Below are 23,295 nucleotides of genomic sequence, written 5' to 3'. Positions count from 1 at the left end.
GATTAAAAGGTTCCACCAAAAATGAAATGAATCAAAAGGACACAGCCGCTTTCCATTTCGAGACTCAACAGTAGGTTAACGGTCTCGTAAAGAGTACGCGCCACTTTCTGGTTCGAGACTACACATTATAATGAAAGCGGAAAACCCTAATCAAGCAGAGAGGATGTGAAAATGACAGACAGTGCCGTACTGCTGTAAAATAGCTGGTTTGGAAGAAAATGTGCATTTTTTTCTATTTCTTTCTGAGTTACAGTAGTCATAAAGGTGGTAAATAAGTAAGTCAGTGGCTAAGCTCCAAACTTGCAGCAGTTTGCCCACTCGATCTCTTGTTTGTCTTGGGAGCGGGTGTCAATTTAGCACCATTACTTGACATCTGTTCAACTGGGCGGCCACAGTGGTGCAGTGGTTAGCATTGCCGCCTCACAGCAAAAGGTTCTCCGGTTCGATCCTCGGCTGGGGTGCCTTCTGTGCATGTCCTCCCTGTGGTCGCGTGGGTTTCCTCCGGGTGCTCTGGTTTCCTCCCACATCCCAAAGACATGCTGTAGGTGGATTGGACACTCTAAATTGGCCCTAGGTGTGAGTGTGTGCATATGTGTGCCTTCTGTGGAAGGTTGGGCGCCGGGCTGGCAACTCGACACCGTAAAACTCCACTGCCAATCATGAGCGGACAGGGTGATCCACTGTGGCGACCCCTAACCGGGAAAAGCCGAAAGAAGAAGAAGACTAGACATCTGTTCAACTGGGAGCACTGACAAAGGCATGCTTACTGAGTTGCTCATTTTATTGGCTTTGCACCAAGTATGAATGCAAACAGTAACACCTAATCATACACATTAGAAAAAAAATACTCAAATCCTCAGCATAAATGGCAAGGTATGACAGGAAACAATTAGGAGATAAGTTACCAACAAAGCAAACATTTTATGAGGAAGTGAAAAGACAAACTGTTGTCGTTCTGCTAATCAGGCACTTCAGGAGAGTGATCAGTGATTTTTTTTTAACTATCCAAATAAATGGTTTGGAGGTAGTAGGCAGCCGTCAAGCAGTTGTGAGCACTACACAAATATAGTACGGCGGTCAAGTGATCTCGATTAGCATCTGCTCACTAAGCACATTACTAGTCACAGAGAAGACTGTAGAAATAACTTGGCAGAGCTAAAACATAACAGATAAACATTTGAACCTCATTCTGCACAGTCATAATTTCTACTTATGGAGTGAACTAACCAACTGATGAAGAAGGGCGGTTTTTGATTACATTATGCAACCTTTCTTACAGCTGCCCTTCACAAATAAAAAAAAAAAATAAGTCATACACAGTCTGTTACAGGATATAAATACCACAACCGACCTGTAAACAAAAGCAGTTCTTGGGCCAAGGAGAGGAATGCAGAATTAATGGGAACTCCGAATGCCAGAACCGGTGTTGCTCTCCAACTAATCTCCCTTTAATCCGTGAGTGCAGAAGTAAAACAGAGGGTTCCAGTAGCGGGTAAAATTTCCAAATATCAGGAAAAAAAGAAAGGAAAATACCTGTGGCTGGTAACAAAAGAAAATAAAGTTGGGGGTGGAGTATTACGCAAGTGGTGGCTCTGATTGCAAGAATCAAATTGGCTGCCACCACTTGCTTTATCAATCTCTTGAAATCGGATTTTCGGCTAAAACTTTAATGTGAACTTAATGTTAAAACATGCTGAATCGTAACTATATAAGGTAAATTACAAGTTAAATTACGATTTCAGCATGTTTTACATTAAGCACAACTATAAATCAGCACTAGAGTTTCTTGCGCTTGTGGAAGGCACTTGGGGATAACAGCTTGCAATTCATATCTTCTCATGGCGCGCTCGGGTGTAAGCACAGAGGCGCCATGAGAAGGTACTCTGGGTTAATGAGTTAACTACCAACATTTTCTCTTTCTTTTAGAGACATAGTAACATACAAGAACATCTAACAGTATGACTACATATAACATGCCGTACAACTTAAATAATAATACTTTAACTATTCAGTAGCCCTAACTCATAGAAATATATAAAAATATATAAAAAATGTTGCAAGATAAAGTATAATATAAAAATATGTAAAGCGTGTTATAGTTCAAGAGCTCTCCTTTTAAGAACTGGGATCAGGGAGAGGTACTCATTTATACCTGGTGGTGTGTTGGACTGAAGCTTTATAATCCAATACAGTTCCCTTAGCTCAAGAGACAATTCCCACCAACCACCCCTAGGATGTGTTGGTACTTGTTCCAAGATAGCAAACTTAAAACATGTAAATCCATGAAACTGAAATGAGTGTTAATATAGGGAATTGTTGGTATTCTTCTTTAAAATTGCATAAAGGCATTCATAAATCCTAGTTTTGAACTTCCTTTCTGTTTTCCCTATATAGTAACCTCCCCAGGTCTGGCAAATTGACCTCTTGAGCTAAGGGAACTGTATTGGATTATAAAGCTGCAGTCCAACACACCACCGGGTCTAAATGAATGCCTCTCCCTGACCCCAGTTCTTAAAAGGAGAGCTCTTGAACTATAACACGTTTTACATATTTTTGTATTATACTTTATCTTGCAACATTTTTATATATTTTTATATATTTCCATATGAGTTAGGGCTACTGAATAGTTAAAGTATTATTATTTAAGTTGTACGGCATGTTATATGTAGTCATACTGTTAGATGTTCTTGTATGTTACTATGTCTTTAAAAGAAAGAGAAGATGCTTTGCCAGAGATGGTCTGCACCTGTCGCCCCTGGGATTCAGGTTACTGGCTAAGGTTCTTGCCACCCCTATAGTGTCTTTTTTAGGCAAAGTTCAAAGGACAAAACCACCACCGTAACAGGTACAAGCATGCAAAATCTGAAGGTAATGCTACTCAATGCTAGAAGTCTAAACCTCAAAATGCACTCTCTCGAGGCACTCCTAAAAATGGAGAACATCGATATCTGTGCAGTAGCTGAGACCTGGTTCAAGGCTCCAGAGAGCACCCCTGCAATACCAGGCTACAACTCTTACCACACTTTTCGGCCACCAAACCAGGACCGAAACACTAAAGGTGGAGGACTGTCAATATTCACCAAGGATATTCACACCACCAGGCTAGTTGCCCAACACAATGCGTCTGAAATTCTCCAGGTGCAACTAACACTAGGTAAGACTGCAATCCAAATTGTAGCTTGCTACAGATCCCCCACCATGCCCCAAGATTCTCACTACATCTTTCTAAACATACTGGAAAATATTAAGATAGAACCAAACACCCTAATACTGGGTGATTTTAACTACCCTGCCATTAACTGGGAAAACTACTCATGTACCAACACCTTTGCCCAACGGTTCTTGGAATTCATAAATTCCAACGCCCTGGATCAACTAATCCATAGTCCCACCAGGGGCTCCAATATCCTAGACCTGGTCATTACCAACATGGGAAATCGATGCTCCACACCTATGGTCACCCCTCGTTAGTCAGGTCTGACCATAAGCTAATCACCCTTAACATCCACATCCCACCCCCCACCCCCAGTAAGGAAACCTCCATAAAAAACTTCTCCAAAGCCAACTTCATGCTACTCAAGTCAGAAGTGACAAACTTCATGACACCCATGCAGACGGGAACTGAAAGTTCAACTGCTGAATCCTACACTAAGGCACTGTACGAGCACATCCACTCATGCATGAATCGTGCCATCCCAAATAGAACCAAGATGCTCTCATCCAAAAAAAGGAAGCCAATCTGGTGGTCCCCTGCCATAAACAACAAAAGGAAGAAACTGTTGCAGAAAAGAGGAAAATCCCAGGATGCAAAAAACTCCCTTACCAGCCTCAGTAAGAAACTGAGATCCCTCATAAAATCCTCCAAAGCTAGTTACGAAAATAAAATTGCCAAAGATTCCAAAAACAACCACAAGGCATTCTATAACTATGTGAAGAATCTAAACGGCAATGCTGAGATCAGCTCTGAGCTAAAACAGAATGGCATTAAATATACTGATCCCAAGGATATTGCCAGTATCCTGGCAGATCGATTCAGTGCCAACTTCACCCCCCTCTCACCCCCTAAATGGCCCATCTCAATACCGGAAGATTGCCAAATTCCGGTAATAACGGCCACACAGGTGAAAAACGCACTCTCCAAAGCTAAGAATACAGCATCCACAGGACCAGATGACATCCCGGGCTGTGTACTACATGAACTACAATACGAACTGGCATGTCACCTAAGTGTCATGTTTAATCATAGCCTCACCTCAGGTTTCATGCCCATTGAGTGTTGCAGAGCTACAGTTATCCCACTCCACAAGGGGGGATCCACCTTGGATCCCGGAAACTACCGTCCCATCAGTCTGACAAGCTTTATCTACAAGGCCATGGAGCATATTGTCATGGAACTTATAAACAAAGACATTGGCAACCTTCAAACACTGGACCCCACCCAGTTTGGGTTTGTGAAGGGCCAATCTTGTCTCCTGAACCTGAGTGACTTCTTCGAATCGGTCTCCAGAGCCATGGACAAGGGTAAGGTGGTCCACACAGTCTATCTAGACCTTGCCAAGGCCTTTGACACCATCCCCCACTCTGGAATCATAGATAAACTTACTAAGCTGGGCATTAATCCCTACGTCACCCAATGGGTTGCTAACTGGCTTACTGATAGAAACCACACTGTAAAAGTAGCCAACTCCAAATCCAGCTCCAGACAAGTGACAAGTGGAGTACCTCAGGGTTTCAGTCCTGGGACCGCTCTTGTTTGGCATCTACTTCTCTGAAGTACAGGCCAACACTAAGGGACTCTGGCTAACAAAGTTTGCAGATGACTGCAAACTAGGAGCCATTATTGAATCCCCAAATGATGTGGATACTCTACAAAAGGGCCTTAAAGAAACAGATGCTTGATGCCAGATCCATGGGTTCAAGCTCAATGCCAAGAAATGTATAGTTATCCCCTTTGGGAAAAAACATTTACCCATGAATTACCACATAAGTGGCAGTACACTAAACACCAAAAGTGTGATAAGGGACTTAGGGACACAGGTGGACAGTGGTCTCACCTTCGATAACCACATCGCCACAACAGTCAGGAAATCCTTCTATGTGGCACACCTCATCACTAAGGGCTTTTCATCCAGAAAAAAGGAGGTCATTGTCCCACTGTACTCATCCCTCATTAGACCCATTATAGAAAACAACGCCCCGTTTGGTATGTACCTCTCAAGACATCTGCAACAACTGGAAAGGCCACAGAAATACCTCACTAAAAGACTTACAGGCCTAAAGCAGATGCCCTACGCTGACCGCCTTAAAAAACTCCAGCTATACTCTGTTGCATATCGTCTACTCAGAGGCAATCTCTGCTTAACATACAAGGCCATGTCAAACCCAGAGCTGTTGGACATGCTACACTTAAAGAATTCCCAATCCCTCAGAGCCACATGCTCTAGGGATCTAGACCTTGTCATCACAATAAACAAAACATGCTGGAGGGATAGGTTCCTGACCAAGAGACTCCCCAGACTCTGGAATAGATTGCCCATACATGTCAAGCAGAGTGCCTCTTTGACCGTCTTCAAAAGGAACCTTGACGATTGGATGGGAGAAAGGAAATTCACCCCAGGGATCACGTCAGTCCCCCTGCTAGACAGGGGTCCAGGGAAGTAAATAGTGTGGGAAGAAATAGCCAGGGAATTGTTATGGCTAGGCTTGTATAGGCCCTAGGGCTGATAGCCTAGTATCAACCTATGAACCTATGTTGGTAGTTAATTATTGTTCGTCACGCTATAAATTGCTTAATTAGTGAATGCTTTTTAATTCTGAAGAAGTCTCTGTTGTATAACAGACAAAAGCGCTTAACTGTTTTTCTTGGAAATAAAACAACTTTTTGTTTTACAAGTGACTGGTACAGTTCTTTGAGAGGTATGGTGCTTATGGTGTGATCCACTCGGGTCTATATTGTAAGCGAGAACGCTTACGTTGTTGAATACGACATGATCGACACATATTAAGCGAATGCACTATACATCGAATGCCTCAAAGGTCACAACAGCATATGTCAAACTGTTTTAGTTGGCTAAACAATGTACAGTGTGATTGAAGTGACTACTTCAGTGCAAACCAATGTAATTTGAATACTAGTCACAGAGTAATAGAATTTAAGTGTGCTGTTAAGTTGAATCAGTCATTCAAATTAATAAAGGGTTTTCAATTAAAAGTCATACTGAATCTTTGTATAATTTACATTTAAATAAGTGATATTATCCTCATGTAGTGCAGCTATAAATAACAGGTTTTGTACGTATCATTTGTGAAGCACTGGAAATTCCCTTACCCAGTACAGCTCACTAAAGTAAATGTGCAATAGATACTGACCTTAGGGTTAGGGTGTTGGTTAAGGTAAGTGCATATATAGTCATACAGCAATGCTATTGAAAGTGTAGTGCAGACCATGTATGTTTCACAAACGGGATGTAAATATGGTGAGCTTTTGTCGATATACACTTTAAACACAGTCACTTTTATAACATTACTTTCTTTCATAGTGTAGTGTATAATAATGTGGTGTGTGTTTAAACACATTGCACTGTATAGTGTGACTACACCGTTAGTGATTTAGATGGTGTTTTCTTTTCAGCAGTGGGCGGAACGGTGTTGGCCAACCAAAACAATTCGATTGTGTTTTTCCACATTTTGAGCTCAGTAAATTGAGCCTTCGCTTAATATGTGTCGATCATGCCGTATTCGACAATGTAAGCGTTCGTGCTTCCAATATAGACCCGATCCACTCAGGGGCCTTTATGTTATTTTCATATTTTTAAGTACAGCCTGGACACTTATGGTAACAAGTGTTTTGGTATATTGGCAAGCTAGAAGGGCATTAATGCCTGTGCTTGAAATATTTATATGTATGCATGTATGTATCTGCAAAGTGAGGGATTTAGTGTAGAAAGTCTAACACAGGTTATGTCACAGCATGATGGAACAATGAGTCCCCAAAGTAAGGAAAAATAGGTGCAGCAGTAGACATCTGAAGAAGAAATATGGACATAGGAAAGAAAAAGAGATTTAATATGGTGCAATACCTATGCAAAGGAGAAAGCAAAACTGATCAGTACAAAAAGCAGCACCAAATATATTTAAAGAGAAATACAGGCAAAAGCATTTGGATATGGAAAAATTTCACAATACAAAAAAAAAGAAAATAAAGAGGTAAAGTAGAAAAGAGGATTAGTAATGGAGACATTAAAGAACTATAAACTGAAGTTATGGATTACCTGCAAAATGAAGGATTTGGTGTAGAAAATCCAACTCTGGTAACGTCATAGCATGTTGGAATGTAGTGTCCCCAAATTAAGGAGAAACTGGTGGAATGGGAAGCATCTGATCACTTGCCAAATGGAGATACTCTGGAGCATTCAGCAGGAGACTAGTACAAAAGTTCAGTTTGAGTTGCACAGCAACCGAAGGAGGAGGAAACCGTGGCAACTCTGACACAATCAATGTTGTGGAGTGATAGGCCAGTGATTTCCCATATGAAAGAGCAACTGATGACACAGGATGCAGCTGAACAGAATGTCACCAGAAGATGTTCTGGAACTTTCTGTACAATGCCCACAGGAAAAGAGCAAAGAATCTGCCCTCAGTTTAGAAGGAAATGAATATAAGGGAAGAGTTGCTTAATTTAATACAGATGGATAGACATACTAAGACTTATGAAATACACAGATTACAGAAAGTCAATACTACTCAACATGTTATAAGTCTGATAAAACAAATGAGCACTGCAATCAAGACTATTAGCAAAAATTCATGTGATATAAGAAGTAGATAGGATATATTACTGTGCAGCTAAATTAATAACAGTCTTACCACAAAAATGCAGAGCAATAAGGGAAACGATGGGAAGAAATCATATGCCATCATGGAATTATCGAACAGAGAAAACTGTACAGTGATTAAGAAGTGCCACTGTTAGAAGAGTATAGAGGAGGGAACCGATCAACAAAAAAACTTGGAAAGGTAGAAGTGATAAAAGCAATGCACAGTATCAGAACAGGCCAGGATCTGTTGTACACTTTTGCAAAAAATAAACTAAAGATAGTACAGGCAGAGAAACGTAGAAGATATGGAGATAAAGCGTTTATATTACCCTATCATATGATTTAAATAGCGAACGCTATTTCATTGTACCTAAAATATCTAAACCACACAATACTGAACATTCAGAACAGCAAATTTTTTCCCAGGGAAAAAATTTGCTGTTCCGAAACACAAACACACAACACAAGCACACCAAAATAAATAAACCACACACATACACTTAACAAAACCATAATTCTAACCCTACACTACTACCTATCCACTCACCTTAACCCAACCCTAACCCTAAATTCCCTAACTACCGCACACTCACCTTACCCGCTCCCTAACCCTAAAGTCCCTAACTACCGCACACTCACCTTACCTGCTCCCTAACCGTAAAGCCCCTAACTACCGCACACTCACCTTACCCGCTCCCTAACCCTAAAGTCCCTATCGCACACTCACCTTACCTGCTCCCTAACTGCCACACACTCACCTTATCCACTCCTTAACCCTAAAGCCCCTAACTACCGCACACTCACCTTACCCGCTCCCTAGCCCTAAAGTCCCTAACTATCGCACACTCACCTTACCCGCTCCCTAACCCTAATGTCCCTAAGTATCGCACACTCACCTTACCCCGATCCGTTCCCACACTTACCTTAACCCGGTCCATAACCTCCGTTCGCATACTTACCTTACCCTGGTCCGTAACCTTCCCACCACAGTAGAGTAAATAGCAAAGCCGTGGAACGGACAACCGAAATATTACCCTAGGTAAGATTTCGAAGTTCCGTGGCTTCACTATTTTGAGTTTTCGACAAAAACTGGTCGATATTATAGCATTCGAAGTTTAAACACTTCGGTACTATAATATAGACCTGAGATAAATATAAATGAAAAGTGCAAAATAAGCAATTCATTGACTGCCAAAAAAAGTTTTATAGAGAACTGGGAAACAAAGCAAAAGAAATAGAAACATCACCAAAAAAGAAGAAATAGACCCATTTTGGAGAAATATCTGTGAAGACCCTGTGGAACATAACTAAAATGTTGAATGGAAGAAGTAAAAGAAGCAATAAGAAGTTCATATATGCAGGATATGAAATGGGGCGACGCAACGTCCAAAGAAATTGTAACAAAATTAAGAAAATCTCCTAAATGGAAAACCCCAGGCCCAGAAGCAGTACCCAACTTCTGTTTAAAAGTATTATCTTTTCACAAAGATTTAGATCTGAGTAAGAATTGCTTATATGCACATCCCGAACAGACATCAACCTGGTTAACAACAGGAAATGATACTCCTCCTTAAGAGTGAACCTGTAAGCTATCCTAAATAATATAGCCCAATATCTTGCCTTCCGACACTGTGTAAACTATATACTGGAATCGATGCCAACAGAGTTTATAGTCATTTAGAATAGAACAAGATGGTAACAGTCATGTGGAACAAAGGATCATTTGTTGTTAACTAAATTCATAATGGAGAATTGTAAACGGGAAAATCTGAGTATGACATGGCTAGATTACAAAACATTTGACATCATCCCACATTCATGGAGAAAGGAGTACTTACAGATGTATTTTGCACCTCTTGTTGATCAGTTACATTACAGTGACAATGAAACAGTGGCAGGGCTAAAAATTCAAAGGGGGATATTCCAGGGTGATTCTTTGTCACTGCTGTTCTTGTTTTGTCCTTAACCCATTATGCTGTGTACATAAGAGATTAGGTCTTAGTTACAATTTGGCTCACAGAAAATAACAGTGCATAAAGACTTATCTTCTTTTTTGTGGATAATTTAAAACTGTTTAGTTCTTCAGATCAGGAACTGAAAGCACAACTGGTAGTGATCAAAACCTTCTCGGATAGAATGTTATTTGGTCTTAAATGTGCAAAAGCAACATTTAAAGAAGGAAAGCTGTAACACCAAGAAATTATCAGTCTGGAACAGGAATGTCATATAAAGGAACTTGAGCAGGAGTAAGTGTATAAATATTTGGGAACTGCTGAAGAATCAACAAAAGACATGAACAAAGACGAACAAAACTCAGTAAGGAATATTTTAAAAGACTAAAATTAATACTGAAAACAACCCTGACATCTAGGAACAAAGTCCAAGCTATAAACTGTTGCTCTTCCTGTTGTAACTTATAGTTCTGGGGTGACTGGCCCCAAAAGGTATTATATCAGTTGGACAGGAAAACAAGAAAAATGCTTCATGCTTATCAAGTAATATACAAAAATCAACGCATACCAAGACTTATATAGTCCTTGTTCTGAAGGAAGTATGCACCTCCTTGAAATTGATTACCCGTAGAGATCTGCAGTCATAGGATTGCATACATATCCACTAACCTTACCAGATCCAAACATAGTGAACATTTTAAAATGTGGAGAACAAGTCTAAGATAACTTCCCTGCTTAGTTTAACAGAAGCATATCAGTGTCAATTGGGAATGGAAATCAAACCAGAAGTAGACAAAAATCAGGTAGCAACTCAATGTGAATAAAAAACAAAAGAAAGAATATAAGAAAGATCAGATGAGAAGGCAAGAAGTGTGGAAAAGACATAAATATAGTTGCAAGTACAGAAAAATGTCGATCATGATCTGACGCAAGAATGGTTAAGGAGAAATGAATTTAAACCAAAAGATGAAAGGTTAATATTGTCAGCCCTTGTTGGTTTACAAAGTCCATTGAACATGTGGAAGAAACAGACAAATGCAGAAACTGTAAAACAGAAATGGAAACAGTTGTACATATTGCTGCTGGGTGTGATATACTAATGACAGAGGGACTGTATACTGAAAGGCATAATAATGTGGCAACTGTTGCATTGGGGAGTGTGTAAACATTACAATATTGAAAAAAACTGAGAAGCACTGGAAACTTGCCACAAAGCATTATAGCGAATAATGAAGTTTATATCACATGGGATCATCCATTAGCAACAGTTCAAAAAATGGATGTCAGAAAACCAGATATAGTTGTCAATGAAAAGAAGATAAAAGGTAGTACTAATCACTGAAATTGCTACATCCATCGATTTCAGTATCTTACATACAGAGAGAGACAAAGTCATAACATGGCAGGATTTGCAGGCAGAAACAAGGGCAATGTGGGAGAAGATACCTGACAGTTCCAATAGTAGTAGGAGCAAATGGGTCTCATAAAAAAAGAATTTACAGTCATGTTTAGATATGCTATCTATACATGTAACTGTATGAATTGCAGGAGTCAATTCTTGGCACATTGCAGGTGCTGCAAAGAGCACTTTTGGCTATTTGACTAACATCAAAGACTGACAAATTACTAATTTCATGAACTTTAATCATATTTTGACTTAGGAGTGGGGTCCATTCCTATCATGGTACTAGAAACCCAAAATACTTGGAGAAATTAAACTGACAAATGCTACACTTCTACCTGAACGAAAGGAAAAAACAATGACAATAATAAATGTTGTTGGGTCGCCACAGCGGAACTCCAGTCCTCTAATGATTGGCAGTAGATTTTTACGTGCCGAGTTGCCAGCCCTGACGCACAACCTTCAACGAAGGTACGCCCATTCACGCATGTCTCCACACAGAAGACGCTTTAGCTGAGAATCGAACAGGACGTCTCACTGTGAGGCGACAACGCTACCACAGCACCACCACTGCAGTAATGACAATAATAAATAAATATATAAAAAAGAGAGAACAGCAGTAGCAATGACATATTTCATGATGGAGAACAAAATACATTTCCTTTAGTAAGTAAATACAACTTTAATAACACTGCAGTGAATTACTCAGAGTATAGCCCAAAATGTCTGAATTACTCAGAGTATAGCCCCAAACTTTTTTTCTTACCACCTGTTTTACAGTTCATGCAAACTCTAGCACTTGTGCGACTGGACACCGTAGAAAGGATGATGGCTAAAACTATATAACGTATTTTGGTTATGCTACGTGGAGAAATGTCTGATTGCAGTATAAGCTGACCTGCACCACTCAGCATGGTCCACAAGTAACACTGCATGCACCATGTTACCTTTGTAACCTTAGAGTGCCACATAGTGAATGTCATGTCCCAACCTTGTGGACTAGATGCTGCTCTCTGCCTGCGCAGTCATGTACCATACATGAGCCTACCAGAGGGGTTGCTTTGCTGCCACTTTTGACTGGCCACCTTCTCTATTGCTATTGGTGGAGCAAACAGCAGAGGGAACTGTACTGCCACTATTGATGCACCATAATTTAAATATTCTCTGCACCAACAAGCTCCTACTGAAGGTGTATCCCTGACTTTTCTAGGCAAAGGAAATTAGCTATAAACAGGCAAAACACTTGCTCAGTGACTATCCATGTCTCGTACAGGGTAGTGTTAGTGTTCCACAGCAGCTCCCAGCAGATTATAAACTATTGCCGTTAGTCAAGGTTCAAGTGGATAGCCTGCATCACATGGAATACAAAACAGAGGATGAATACTCAGTACAACCAATCCCACTGTTATATAGATACAGAAATAACTAAGGTTAATGACATTAAAATAGTTTGCAGTTAATGACTGGGTGACTAAGAGGACTCCCTACCATACAGCAACAGGAGGTGCAGGGAGTTTGTGTGCCAAATGTGAGAATCATTGACACTACCAGGTTGCTGAATCACCACACTGGTGATGCACCTCCATGCATAACATATTACCCTGCAGTTGATAGAATGATTCCCCTACCTTGTATGGTATCCTTCCCCTTGTGGTACAGATAGAGTCCTTATAGCAACAGGGGTGCAATGTCACACCAAGCACCTCAGAAAAGCATGCCATTTTGTAGAAAGCACACATGGTACTCAATCCTGTAGTGACACTGTCAAATAATGTGCTCATCCACATGTACCAAGAGTATATTGAAGAACTGTTGCATTAATCTTGAGGCAGATACCTGAGAGATACCGAACATGTTCCCACTTTGTCTCTGAAAAGTTCCCATGGAAGGTATAGTGGGGGCTATGCATATCTTAGTATTATAATATAGGTATAGGAAGGCCGCTCATTTCCCCAGCTTCCCTTTTGTGTGCCATCCAAGCTCACCAAAACCCTTATTTACCCTTGTTCATGCTAACCTGCCCAGTAAAACCTGCTCAGCGAAGTTAAGCTGAGTTATTTTTTGCCTGTACTGCCTTCTCCTGGGATTGTGAGTGGCATTGTGCAAACTGGGTTTCATTATGGCCAAAATGTGAGAAACAGCAAGGCTTGCAGAGAAAGCAAGCATCGTTTTGTATTGCAAGATGGATAGAAAAGGAACAGACTTGCTTTTTATAACCATCTGCACACCATGCAGGTATTCATCAAGAAGGGGCTATGAATCACAGAGGACAGGAAGAGACGCTCACTTAAGGAACCCTCATTAGTATAAAACTTTCTCAATCATGTTCTGATAGAGTTGCCGTGGCTAAGCTTGTGTCTAAATCGAGCCTGAGTTGTTATTGTTCATGACCCACACACACATACCCTTTGCACTTACAGTACCCTAACTTTTCAGGTTTTTTTAGCTGGTCTTCCATGGAATCCTATATTATTCTATTTCTTTATGGTAATCTTGCTGTTAAGTGATTTTCTTCATTTTAGCTCTCCCACAAGGAATATGACTCTTTCTTGGGAGTTGGATTATGTTTTTCAGCTCTTATTTAACATTCATTTGAACCAGTTTATATGGTCCCTTTAAATGTCAAACTTGAAATGTAGGTTTGCTGTTGACTTTGACTTTGGTTAGGACAATGCTTGAAATTTGGATATTATTTTGAAATGTATACAGTGTGTTCTGTAAAGGCATGGTTTCACTTTCAACTATCCTTTCGTGTAAGCCTAAAATTATGTTGAAGGTTCTTCTTAAAGAATCTTTTGTCTTCTTATTGCCAACATTCTTAGTGTTCAGGTGAAAGGATGTTGCATACTGTAGATCCTCATAGATGGTTATAAATATTAATTTCTTCTTTGATGATATCTTTTAGGAAGTCTGACAAAATTGTTACTTTTCTTAAAATATGCTTCAATTAATGCAGATTATAGTAGTTAAACGGCTTTGAACTGAATTTTGTTGTGTTATGACTGAAAAGAATCCCATTTCTGCACAAGTTCAAAGTCACTGTAATTGGTTGCTGCTACAGATGTAGTTTTCTTTATGAAACTTTTGCAGACATCTGCAAATCTTTTATCTGTTCTTTCATCCATTTTTGCTCTACATTCTGAGTTAGATTTGTGTTGTAATGTTGAGGGGGTGGTGCCACAGCTGTGGCTCAGGATAGGCTGGCAAGACCTTTCTCCTACTAATAAGATTCATTACTTGTAATTCCACCTAAAACTGATGATTTACAAGAAAAAACAGAATTAAATGAGCACTATATTATTGCCACTTGAGCCGCTCACGATAACAGTGAGGTATTCTTTATAACAGTAGATGACTGCTTTTCTGATTGAAGTTAGGACCTGCTCTTTTTCTCCAAACATTCTATGTGAAGTTGCTCAATCTCACCTTCATTGTGTACTGATAGGTTCGAAGCCGATCCATTGGCTCCGATACGGCCATTTGCAAAGGTTTACCAGTAGCTCGAGACCAAGCCCCTTATCCCATGATGAACTGCTGGAATTACCCCAGAAATAGTTTGCCGCGGCACGGATCTCAGTGGTTTCAGTTTGCTCGAGCCAATTTTCTACAAAAAAAAACCCTTTTTTCGCAAGTTTATCTACATTTTTTCATATTATTCATTAGATTAGTCTTAGAGATAGTTCTGTAGTCTTCTATAAGATCCCTTACCCTTTATGTGTTTGAATAGTTAGCTTAGTTGTAGTGGCCTCGTGTTCGGCCTGGTTGTTTCCTAATAATATAGATACAGAGTTATAGTTAGACATATTTAGCCATAGTTGGCCCCTTTTTCTCTTGGGCCATTGCTAGACTGTGTGTTTTTGATTGTTGTTCTAGTTTAGGCTTTTTATCTTGAGCCTAGTTGTGTTTTTTGTTGTAATAATTACTGACTGACTTTAGGCTGCATTTAGGCTTGTGTGACTTTTTTTCTAGTGTTAAGCCTAAAGCATTTTTTTCTGTGGATATGTCTGAGTAGAAGGACAAACACCCAAAGTCTGGATTCAAGAAATGTCCAGACTGCGGGCAAAATAAGTCTGCAACTGATGGGCACGTTCAGTGTGTTTATTGTTTAGGTGCTGTGCATTTGCAGGAGTCATGCAGCATTTGCCACTCCTTTTCCTCAAAGGTTTTATTGGAGAGGAAAAGGAAGCTTGTTGATCGAGGCTTGCTGAAGCATCCTTTTGCCGAAGCTTTTAGTAACCAGGATGTGGCCAGTAAGTCTTTGAAATCTTCAAGAGACTCCAAGGTTTCTAAAGAGTCAAAAAAATTGAAAAAAATTGAGGATTCCAGGACATCAGCTCCACAGCTCTCGGAGCCGAGTGTCTCTTCATTTCAGAGCCGGCACACAGTTCTGGAGCCTGTGTCTGGGAGACCTGCATCTCCACTCCTTCAATCGGCACTGTCGGTGCACTCCTCTAGGTCTTCTGTTAGCCTCTCGGATTTAGATATGGACCAATTGGTGCAGAAGCTCTTACGGGCACCAGGCCTTGCTAAGTTGTTGTCGGCTCTGATTCTAGCATGAGAACCGAAGACCACCACCCCGGATTTGACTGCTCCTCCTCTGAGCCGTACCGGACCTTCAGAGCCAGAGGGGGCCGACCTGCTGATCGTGGAGCCTTTGGAGCCAAGACCTCCTCTGGTGTCATCGGTTCCATCTACTCTGACATCCTCGGCGCCGACCGGGGACTCTAGGAGCCTACACTCTCCTGTCGGGTCCAGGGAGGATAGTCACACCAACTTGTCAGTGCCGACTCTTCCTCTTGGGACCTCGGCTTGGATGAGCTCGGCTACTACCTCCGGCTTGGAGCCCACGGCCTCATTGCGGGAGGGGCTGGCAGTTCCTTCGGGTCCGTCTACTCCTTCTCATCAGAGCTGTGATGCCTTCAAAGCCATGAGGAGAGCCTTGTCCCCAAAGACATCCTCGACACCTGGTCTGGCCTCTTCTTCCCCCAAAGCGCCTGTGTCCGCTTCTGCCTCCATCGTTCAGGCCAAGTGTAGAGACCCTGAGCCTCAAGTAGCCCCACATGGCACCCCTTGCTCTTCCGAGACCTCCCCAGAGGCTCCCGATGAGGAGGTCCCCAGGAAGAGATTGTGTAAGAGGAGACACTTGGACTCCCCACAGGAGTCTTTGACATCTGACACTGACTTGGATGAGTCAGAAGGGTCCCCATGATCCCCCTCTGAGGATATCTCCATTGTGGAGATACTCGAGATCCTTAGGCAGAGGGGTGATTGGCAGTCCAAAAGCCCTACTGAGGACGAGTCAGTTCTCCTGAAGGTTTTTGGGTCTCAACCTTCCACCCCTTGGGTGTTTCCACCCTTCGATAAGCTCATGCAGCTGGTCTCTCGGAGGGCATGGGAGTCACCGGAGTCCATGGAACCTGTCCCTTGGAGGCCTAACAAGTTCATTTCTGCCCCTGTAGATAAATCTTTTCTGCCAAAGGAGTCCCTGTTGATGCCATGGTGGTGGCGGCGGCCACCAAGAAGGAAATGTCTGAGACTTCCTCATTGATCCATCATCCTAACAGAGAGTCCAGGATCATGGATCGATATGGGAAACGCATATTTAGTTCAGCGACTTTTACACTCCGATCCCTGAACTAGTTGACCCATTTCACCAGGCTGCAAAGAGATCTCCTTAAGGAGTTGGGAGATACTCTTCAGGGTACTGTAGCTGCAGGGGCTTCCAATAAAGTTGCCACCCAGCTTGCTACCCTAAATTCCATTGTGAACTCGTCCACGCCTCATATCATATGCAGCTGATGGGACGAGTAGGGCAGTGGGTACAGGAATTGCTCTCAGAAGACATTCCTGGATGTGCTTGTGTTCCTTTGCGGAGCTCTTTAAGTCTTCATTCATGAACACCCCTTTTGATGGCTCATCTCTCTTTGGGCCTAAAGTGAAGGAAATTCTGACCACGTGTGAACAGGAGGGAAAGACTCTGTCTGCCGTCGGAGTCCATTTTTCCACCCCTACTCCTCCTTACCTCAAAGGCCAAAGGGGAGGGAGAATGTGGTTCTGAAAAGCCCAAGGAGCCTTTCAGGACACACGTGGTGAAACCCCCCTGTAGGGGCAGAGGAGGGAGTAATAATGGAAGACGCTGCCCTCGCAGCAAAGGGGGGTCCGCAACACCAGGGTGACAGAAATCACTTCTCTGGTCAACCCTATCAGCGCTCCTGAAAGGAGGCCCAACTGTCCTACTCTGGAGGCAGTCAGGGGTCACTTATCTTTGTACCCAGACGCCTGGCAAAATATAAAAATGACAGCTGGGTACAAAGTATTATTTCCAGAGAGTATTTCATACCGTTCTCCACTCCACCCGCACCCACAAGGAGAATCCGGGACATTCCACCCAGTTACAGGGAACAAGCAACTATAGAGGTCCACAAGTTGCTAGAAAAAAGAGTCATCCAGCCAGTCCCAGCAGACCAAACAGGATTCTGAACTTATTCAAGATTCTTTTTGGTTCCAAAGAAAACAGGGGACTGGAGACCTATTTTGGACCTCAGCAGACTCAACCAATTTGTGAAGAAAGAGAAGTTCCGGATGGTCACGCTACAGTCCATGCTTCACTTTTAGGGAGAGACAATTGGATGTGCTCGATAGATCTCAAGGATGCGTACTACCACATCAAAATGGCCAGGCCATCCAGAGATCATCTGCATTTCCGGCTGGGAGCCAATCATAATCAATTTCGAGCCCTGCCCTTTGGTCTCCCTACAGCCCCCAGAGTGTTCACCAAATGCATGGCAGTGGTCACGGCTCACCTGAGGCGACTAGGATTCCAGGTGTTTCCGTACCTAGACGGTTGGCTCCTTACCTCCACCACCAGGCATCAACTGATTCAGGCAAGGGAATACACTCTGACACTCTGCAATCACTTAGGCATTACAGTCAACTCAGAAAAGTCTGCCTTGTCGCCATCGCAGCATATCGTCTTTATAGGGGCAGAGTTAGACACTTCAACCACCACTCTACGACTGCCAATTGAGAGGGTCTTTCTTCTTTGCCAGCATGTGTGCCTATTGGTGTTGAAGGACAGAGCACCAGCTGCGGAAGTTTTAAAAGTATTGGGTTTGATGGCGGCAGCAATCTTGGCCATACCATTAGCAAGGATGCACATACGGATTCTTCAATAGCTGCTGTTCACTCAGTGGTCTTATCAGGAACTCCTAATGAATCACATGATTTTAATTACGAACTCTTGCAAGAGAGATCTCCAGTGGTGGTTGACGTCTCTTCATGTAACCATAGGACACCCCTTTGTACTTCCCCCTCCAGTAGCCACTGTGACCACGGGCGCTTTCCTGATAGGGTGGGTGGGCATTTTCAGGAAAAGACTGCCCAAGGCACATGGACGGATCAAGAATCACATTTGCATATCAATGTCCTGGAGATGAGAGCAGTACTTTCAGGACTCTCTTCCTCTAGGGACAATTGCAATTCGGACAGACAATATGTCAGTGGTCTGGTACTTGAACAAGCAAGGCGGGACCAAGTCTTACCTCCTTTGCTGAGAAGCCCTCAGAGTTTGGCAGTGGGCTGTCTCCTCCCAGCGCTTTCTGTTGGCAATGCACATCCCGAGGAGACCCAACGTGATTGCAGACAAACTGAGCAGGGCAATCTTATTGCCGCATGAGTGGTCCCTCAAACAAGAGATTGCAGACAGGATTTTCTGCAAATGGGGCCAGCCTTGCTACGATCTTTTTGCCAGTCACATTAACACAAAATGCAGACGCTATTTTGCCCTGATTCCCCCTCCAGGAGAACCCCGAGAGACGCACTTGTACACGATTGGCCCCCGGGTCTCCTTTATGCATTTCCTCCAATCCTGTTAATACCCGGATTTCTACAGAAAGCAAAGTCGCTGGGAAGGACTATCATTCTTATAGCCACTCATTGACCTCAGCAGATTTGGTTCCCATTTCATCATCATCATCTCTTGGAGGATCCATGGATTCTGGACCCAGTTCTGGACCTTCTGACACATCTGTCGGGGGACCTCCATCCTTCCTTGCAGTCACTGAGACTTACAGCTTGGCTGCTCCAGTTCCCCTCATAGCCAGGTTTCATAACCTTTCTAATGAGACAAGGCAGATCCTCTTGTCTTCCCATAAACCGTCCACCAGAAGATTATATCTTAGTAAGTGGAAGAGATTTTCCATATGGGCCTCTAAGCAAAACATTGATCCTTATCAAGCCCCCTTGTCATCCATATTAGAATTTTTGACTATGATCTTTAATAAAGGAGCTGCAGCTGCTACAGTTCAGGTCCAGTTGGCTGCTATATCTAACTTTCGTCTCGGAGTTGGCGGGCTAAACATTATGTCCCACAAGTTGTCCAAGGCCTTTCTCAAAGGTACCTTTCACATGAGGCCTCCAGTGAAAACTCCTTATTCTTCCTGGAATTTAAACTTTATGCTATCTCATATAATTCTTCCCCCATTTGAACCAGCATCATCTTCTGATCTCAAATTTTTATCATGGAAAACCATATTTCTGGGGGCTATTACTTCTGCCCGCAGTGTGTCAGAACTTCAAGCCTTATCTATCAGCCCTCCTTATTTGTTTTTTCCATGCTGATAGAGTATCTCTTAGGATCAACCCCTCCTTTTTGCCCAAGGTTTGTTCCGAATCTAATATCAACCAAGTCATTGAGTTGCCAGTCCTTTTCCCTAACTATTCCAATAAACTTGAGTATATGCTGCACAAACTTGACGTTCACAGACAGCTCAGATATTATTTGGATAGAACAAAAGATGTTAGAAAATCAGACCAGCTCTTTGTATCTTTCTCTGAAGCCAGAAAAGGTAGACCAGTGGCTAAAACAACGCTTTCTAAATGGCTATCTGATTGTATCACCTTTGTTTATTCAGCTGCTAATATGCCCTTCCTATACAAGATTAAAGCTCATTCTACCAGGGCAGTTTCTACATCTTCTTCCAAGCCAAATTGCCCCTTGATAACATTTGTGCTGCTGCCAGTTGGTCTAAACCTCATACCTTTATCACTCATTACAAAGTTGATAAGGCCTCCAGGGACAGGGCTTCCTTTGGGTCTATGATCCTGAAGAATGTACTCCCGTGAGCCACTCGAGATTTAGTGTGCTAGGGACGCTACCCATCAGTACAGAATGAACGGCGAGATTGAACAAATTCACATTAAGAAGTTATGTACTCACCATAACTTTCCATGTGAATTGTTTCATCTAGCCTTCATTCTTACGTCCCTCCCTCCATCCTCCACCTGGCTGATAGTGGACCTAGAGGCTGGTCTCATCCTGGTTACTCATTTCTTCTTCCTCTTTATGGGAGGGTAATTCTGTTACATGGATATAGTACATGCAGCAAACAAGATCTGAGGTAATTCCAGCAGTGCATTATGGGATAAGGGGCTTGGTCTCGAGCTACTGGTAAACCTTGAGCTTTGCAAACGACCATATCGGAGCCAATGGATCAGCTCCGAACCCATCAGTATATAATGAAGGCGAGATGGAACAACTCACACGGAACGTTATGGTGAGTACATAACTTATTATTATTTATGTTTTTTCTAGTATTTTGTTAATGTGATATGTTCCATCATGTTTCGGGGAAAGGGAGTAAACCTGTGCCTCTCCTGTTTAAGATGAAGCACGGAGTGGAGGCTGCTGTTTATTTTTGCTAGAAGTTATCGGACGTCTAACTAAACACAATATGCTCGTCTGTATTCAGACTACCTAGTAATAAGGTTCCCTTTCAAGACTTTGAGAAGAGGCAGCTTTATTTTATTTATTTTATTTTATTTTACATTTGTTGACCGGGATAGTCCGACTGGATACATGTCCTTTTTCAGCGGTGGCCCGGGGAGAAAAGCTCCACAGCAATAACAATATACACATAGTTTTACAAAATACATATTTGAGAGTGGAGAGACAGATGCAGAGACAAAAAAGGCTCCACAGACAAAACAATATGCAAGTAGGTTTACAGATCTATGGAAGAGATGTAGAGACAGCTGTTAATTCACATTATTTAGTTTTCATTGGATGAGATATGATTAACAACTAGGCAAATAAGGGTCTACACAGTTATACTAAGATACAGTAAAGCAGCAATAGATTTTAATACACTCTGGTACAACATCGCAGCCATTATAACATATCAAGGATGGGTGAAGGATCAAAGAATACTGCAGCAGAACCAGGAGGATTAGTGGTCAGCTAAATAGTGATTGGATACAAGGCGCCAGGAGGCCCAGATTAGTACTAGTGAGGTAGGATAAGTGGTCGCTCAGGAAGAAACTAATCAGATTTTACACATGAACATAGCCATTGTGCCTTTAAGAATTGAGTTAGATTTTGTTTGAATTGAGAAGGGGAGGTGGAAAGTCTAAGGTTGTTAGGGAGGGAGTTCCAAATCTTACCTATAGAGTTGGCGAAGAGAGCATCACCTCCCCTGTTATAAGATTTTATGTACTCACCATAACTTTCCATGTGAATTGCCAAAGACCTATTTCTACTTCAGTGAGAAGTTATTAAAGTCACACTTCTGTATGCTTGCTGACATAGGTATTTTTCAAAAAAATGTTTGTTCATATTTATTATGAGTGTACCAGTGTATCAGGGCTTAGAAGTTCTGACAATGGTGCCTTGCTGCCTTGATGTTTTTTTGTGATGCTGCCACCTGCTGTTTTGGAAAAAAAAAAAGATGGCAAACAGCAGAGATATTGCTGGGAGCAAATGTATTTTTTGCCTGAAAAGTGAGTCAGTAAAAATAGATAATTAAAGGAACAAACCTAAAAGTGAAGTAAAATGCAGAAATAAAATCAACCTCATACAGTTAATGTGATTACCCCAAACAACAACTGGGGCAGGATGGTGAAGTCAGATAGATAGCTGGTTCTATACGTATATGAGAAATCTCCAAAAAACTTAAAAACAAATTTAATTTTGTTGAAAGTCAAAAGAAAAAAAAAAGATTCATTATTTATCGCTTTATTAAAAAATACACTGTTGCATGTCTTCATGGATGCAAAATATCACAGAAGGCATAATTTCCCTTTGTTTTCCATCAGGATCCCCTTGTCCTTTCTAGAGAGGTTGAGATATTGTGTCCTTCGAAAGGGGTCTGTATTAGAAAGATGGAACTGCAAAACAGTGAACACGCTTAGATCAACCCAAAATGATCGAACCTGCTAAACCTCGAATGGCCACAATAGAGATTTTTTTCCCTGGGGGAAAAAAAATCGCTGGACGAACACACACACAAAAAAATCTAAACAGAAAATAAAGTGGGGGGCTTTGCCCCCCACCCCGCACCCCCGATGTGGGGGACTGTGCCCTCCACACACCCTTACTTAAATATACCAACTTCGAGACTGCACTACAGTGGAGAAAACGACAAAGCCCCAACAATGGCCCAGCGATTTTTTTCCCTGGGAAAAAATCGCTGTTGTGGCCGTTCGAGGTTCTGCAGCTTCGATCAGTTTGGGTCTGTCTAAGCGCATTTGTGGTTTTGCCTTTTCGTCGTTCTAATAGGAACCCTTCGAAAGTTTCTGTATGCATGCACCTTTGTAAGAATTCATACACATGAGATTTTCCACTTGATGATGATGCAGTGTCCACAATGACATTGTAATGAACAGCATATGATTCTATTTTGTATACTGGAAAGGAATTCAAGTTATGACAGCTGTATAACAGAATCAGTTTTTTGGTTAGTTTACAAAAGGCAATACTCTCTGATGCAAAATATTTTCATGGAGTCTGTGTTTTTTTCAATTTCCTTAAACCCCAATACTGCTAACTTTCCCAGACTCAGCCAAAGCTGCAGCGTCATCTTTTTTATCATTATCACATGCTTACAAGTTCAGTTTCTTATGTCACTGGGATCCCACTCAATATTAGGAACATCTTCCATAAAGTTCATATAAGACTCTGTTTTTTTCCATGTGTGTCTTGTATTGTGTCAATTATAGTGACAATCTTTCATCTTCTACATGATAACAATAAGCCTAAGTGATGACTGTGCTTTAGCACAAGAAATCTGAACAAAGACAAAAATTATGTGGTAACAAAGGCCTAAAAATAGGGACCGATTTTAAATAT

General features: G+C 41.8%; 1 protein-coding gene across 4 annotated transcripts in view; it reads left to right on the top strand.

Annotated features, from left to right (window-relative positions):
• The window catches only part of CDKL1 (cyclin dependent kinase like 1), a 1,528,511-nt gene that overhangs the window by 1,314,478 nt on the left and 190,738 nt on the right, over positions 1 to 23,295 (top strand). The gene's annotated exons all lie outside the window — the stretch shown is intronic.

The sequence above is a fragment of the Protopterus annectens genome, chromosome 6.part0 (genome assembly GCF_019279795.1).
Source record: "Protopterus annectens isolate FY-2018-M chromosome 6.part0, PAN1.0, whole genome shotgun sequence".
NCBI lineage: Eukaryota > Metazoa > Chordata > Ceratodontiformes > Protopteridae > Protopterus > Protopterus annectens.
This window is presented reverse-complemented; position numbering and strand designations above follow the sequence as displayed.